Source organism: Pteropus alecto, unplaced genomic scaffold (genome assembly GCF_000325575.1).
Source record: "Pteropus alecto unplaced genomic scaffold, ASM32557v1 scaffold78, whole genome shotgun sequence".
Classification (NCBI taxonomy): domain Eukaryota; kingdom Metazoa; phylum Chordata; class Mammalia; order Chiroptera; family Pteropodidae; genus Pteropus; species Pteropus alecto.
The window spans coordinates 9,657,563-9,662,327 of NW_006443124.1; the positions used below are offsets into that span (position 1 = coordinate 9,657,563).

At 47.7% G+C, this 4,765-nt stretch overlaps 1 pseudogene; it reads right to left on the reverse strand.

The window, feature by feature from the left end:
* Positions 1 to 1,433: 1,433 nt before the first annotated feature.
* On the reverse strand, positions 1,434 to 1,556 carry LOC112472095 (annotated as a pseudogene).
* Between the last annotated feature and the right edge of the window lie 3,209 nt (positions 1,557 to 4,765).

Consider the following 4,765-nt stretch of genomic DNA (forward strand, 5'->3'; position numbering starts at 1 on the left):
CAGGGAAGAGGTGTGTGTGGGCAGGATTCCTTGGGCCTGGGTATAAGATATCAGTGGACTGATACACAGCCCCAGATACAGTGAGATTATGAGATACCACCCACCTCCAAGAAAACACTTGGTGGCCTGAGAAGCCCCAGCTACTGCCCATCCCTCTGGGACTTGGTACTTCACAGCTAATCAGCAGATAATCTGGGCACCCTGAAATCCACAAGAGCCACCAGCTCCTGACTGGAACAAGAGTTATCCAGCCCATACCTCTCTACTCCTTGATAGTACTGTGCTATCTTTGAGGACAGCGACCATAACTTTCTTCCCTGTGCATCAGCAGAAATAGTTGCAGAATGAATAATAATCTTCAGCAGGTATGTAAAGCTTGATATCTTTCCAGACCTCTTTAACATATATTATTTGATTCTCTGTTCTTCTTTTTGGCTACCCAGGATCTGAACCCTCTTCCTGTGATGGGGAATTCCCCTCATTCTGAGGTAGAGCCACTTCCACCATAGAGGCTGAAAGTACCAAGTGCACACTTTTCCCAGCCTTCCTGTGGCAGGGCAAGAGCTCATGACCTAGTCTCTGGCAACCAGACATGTGACTCCAGACTGTGACCCAGGAGCTAGTGGCCCAAAGGAGCAGGGACCACAGAGAGTTCCCCTTGGTGGTTACTGTGGATATAACAGGCCAGGGCAGTTCCTAGGGCAGTAGAGCTGGTGGCACTTGAAGTCATGGACAGGATGCTGCAACCCAGCCTGCAGAGCCTAGTGCATGGTGGTGGTGGTGGTAACAGTAATGGCAGTAAGGTCCTGAAAGCCAGTTCTGCAGTGTGATCTGGGGCCTTGCTTGTGGCTGTGTAGCCTCTGGGGCTGCTTCTCTGCTCCGCCCAGAGATTCTCTGAGCTGCTCACTCTCCTTATTATTTTTCTGCTTAAGTCAGTCTGCTTAAGAGTCAATTTCTGTTACTAGCAGCTGGAAACTCTGTTATAATTCTTGAAACAAGACAACTGGATTCCCATTTTTCGGATAGATAAATTGAGCCTTACAGACTGGCCCAAGTTCATGCAATGTGACAATTTCTGAGTTGAGACCAGAACCCTGGACTAGGTGGAACAGACCTATAAATTGCAGGTGGGAGCCCAGGCAAGAAAGAACTTTTTCACAAGTAGCGCTGCCTCACCAGACAGGAAGCCCGTTACTGGAAGTGTGCAAACAGATCTGGAGAAATTGAAGGGAAGAGGCCAAACAAGGTAACAGCAGCTCCCTTTTTCATGGATTACACATGTTATCATCTGCTCAACTTAGATTATTCTTATTTATTTATTTATTTATTTATTTATTTATTTATTTATTTATTTTTAGGCGAAGCAACCGTTGGTTGACCTCACAGATTGCAAGGACCTTGTCAGCTTACAATCCTTTATTTTTTATTTCTTATTCCTACAGCACCTGGTCTTCTTAGGTGGTCTCCCATCCAAATACTAACCAGGCCCGACCCTGCTTAGCTTCTGAGATCAGACGGGATCAGGCTTGTTCAGTCAGGGTGGCATGGCTGTAGACTCAGATTATTCTTTGTGAGCACAAAAGTGAAAACACAACTCCAGGTGCTGTAGCTTCGAGTCCTCATAATCTCTTAACCAGCTAGCCTGTCCCTGGCCCAAGACACAACTGCTGCTAGTCCTATATCCCATAGCAAGGCCATGGTGCTTATTGGCCTCTGTCACTTTAATGAAAAAGCCCCTACACCAAACAAATACAAGCACAGACATTTGCAACTAATTATGGTATTGCTGATCAGTCAAATTTCATTGCAAATTGCATGTTGAAATTGATAGTGGGTGACTCGTGAATAAACTGGTTGTCTGGAAAAGTGACATGGGCACACAGGACTAGATTAATAATTCAATTTAGACTCCACCAGACACTCTGAAGAAGAGGAAAAAGCAAATTAGCATTGCCCTAAGATTGCCTGTTTACCCGGGTACCTCCTGCCAATGTGCCTAGCTTCTAAGGGAAGCTGATCCTCCTTTAGGATCCTCCCACTTTGTGAGACCGCAGGGCATTGAGTATTCCAGCCTTTAATTCTTGGTTTGCAAAATTGCAGCCTTGAGTGGTGTTGGGAGGGGAAGACTGCCCTATGTCCCATCCATTGCTGAGAAGCCCATTCAGGAGGCTTCTTGAGGACAGATGTCCCCGTTGCAGTGAACAGCACTGTTAGTTTACTATTTGTGAGTAGTAGGCCTGGGCAACGTAACCCACCTTGAAAGCCTATGTGGGTTCCCCAGGTAAGTTATGGTTCTAGAGGAATGAGCCCGGAAAAGGTGGGAGAGGAGCTTTACAGAGCTCCCGCTTGGCCTTGTCTCTGTGGGGCCCTTCAAGAGCTATGAAATCCAGAGGAGAGATAATCCCAGCGTGGCCAGGTGACCACAAGACGGATGGGCAATGTTCTCAGGACTGGGTCTTTAGTGGTGTCCCCCGAAAGGTCATTGTGCTTATGAACCTAGGGAGGAAGGCGGGAAGGAGACACGGAGCAGGCGGAGTGTAAAAGTGTTGAGGGGCAGGCACCTATATGCGTATGAGATGCAGCCACAGCGGCCACCTTGACCCAGCCAGGAGTGCTGCATGCTGAGCTGCTCAGCCAGCCCAAAGTGGAGAGTGAGTCCACCAGCCTGCAACTTTTGCTGAGCCACTGGCCCCAACTCCAACTGCCCTCACTCCAGCCTATGCAGAAGGAAAGTCTTACTTTTCATCCTCTAGATTGGGGTTCAACACTCAAATGTCTACAGGGAAGTGAGCCAGCTATGGATTGGAAAGAATTGGTGAGCTTGGGTCTGATTAGATGCAAGTCGTCATGATTCAGCTTTAGGAGACTACCTAGAGACAATAAGAGCTGGAACTCAGAAAAAGGCTTAGGCCAGTGATGTAAATTTGGAAGTTGTCAGCAATTGAATGGTATTTAAAAGCCAGGACACTGGAGGAGATTATCAAGGGAATGAGTATAGACAAAGGTAAAAAAAAAAAAAAGTCCAAGGACCTAGTCTTAGAGATGAGGCAGTGCTCTAACCAAAGGAGAATGAGAAAGAGCAACCAGAGAGATAGGAGGGGAGAGGGTGGCAGTGATCTGGATGCCAAGGATGAAGAGATGAACTCTTATATGCTCCAGAGAGGTAAGGGAGGTGAGGCCTGTGATTGAACAGCATGGAGAGTCCTTGACAAAGGCAGGTTTGCTATAGTAGTGTGGGCTAAAGCCTGATGGGAGCAAATGGGAGGAAGGAAGGCAGGAGAGGACTTGAAGGTAGCAAGAAGTCAATTCCTTCTAGCAGCTGTGCCATAAAGAGGATCAGACAAATTGGGTAGGAGTCTGAGGAGGATTATAAGGCCAAGAGGTTTTTCTTTAAGATGGAACCATTACAGTATTATAGACTTCCCAGTATTTCTTTGTGTTGGTGAGAATAGTTCTGGAAAGGGGGGAATTTCGATGATGTAGGTGAGAAAGGGGTAAATGTTGGCGTGAAGTCCTTGAGTAGACAGGTGACACTAGCATCTGGTGTACAAAGGAGGGGGTTGTCCTTGAATAGGAGCATGGATGGTTCCCCCATATTAGGGACATAGGAGGCGGAATTGATGAGCAGAGGTGCAGGTGGGTGGGGGAAGCAGTGGGGAAGCCCCTGGAACTGTTCTGAGGGCTTCTCTTTTCTTCGCAAACTAGGAAGAGGTTGTCAGTGGAGAGTGAAGTGGAGGAGGGGGTGCGAAGCAGTCGGCTGGGAGTAGACTTGGGGATGTAGTATGATTACTGGGCAGCTTTTAGGTCTCATTTAGGGAGGCTTGCGTTCATTAATTTAAAGTGAAACTGGTCAGCCCATTGGGTTTTTCGTCAGTCCCAGGCAGCCTGTGGGTGTAGGTGTAGAGTGGGTAGGGGGCTGAGTTTAACCAGGGTTGTAGTTTCGCCAGGTGACTATACTATAGTGAGGGACAAGGGCGAAAGTATAATATTGAATCGTGGACTCTTAGCTGGGTAAAGAGGGAAGTGGGGCACGAGGGGGAGGGGGATGATGAACCTCCTTTTGGATCAGTAGGTTCTAGGAAGAATTGTCAGAGTGGGAGTACTGGAGGGAGTGAGTTGGAGAGAGGCAGTGTTTATCGGAGAGCAGGATGCATGACATTGAGATGATGAAGGGATTGCATTGACGGATAACAACTAATTCAAAGTCTGGCTATGAGAGTGAGAGGCTGAGGTATTGCAGAAGCCAAGATTGTGAAGAGGAGGCCAAGGGGCTGAGAGGCCTGTTCATCTACAGGAACGATGAAATAAAAAATAAAGACAGGAGGGGCCTTGGAGGGAGTTACAGCTGGCCGGGAGCTAAAATCTTAAAGAAATGAGGGCAAGTGCCAGGAGGTCTGTAAATGACTGCAAAAAGGTAGAGAAATGGGTGGTTTTGTCTGATTGCATGGCATTCAAACATGGGTGTTTGTAAGTGGGAGGGCAAATAGTTAGAAGTGGTACTGGGGAGGAAAATGGGCAGTTCCCACCCCTAGACCCAGAAACACAAGGATCACAAGAGGGAAAACAGCCACTGCTTGAGAGGCTGCTGGGGAAGCGGAGTCCTTACAGGAGAGGCAGTTTTCCATTAGAGCAAGAAGCAAAGGAGACATTCCGAAATAAGGTTGAGGATGTGAGGGAGTTTACTGCTGCCGGACCATGAGTTTCAGAGAGTCCATGGAGGAGGGTGGGTGGTGAGGTCAGAAAAGGGAGATACAGAGCCAAATGG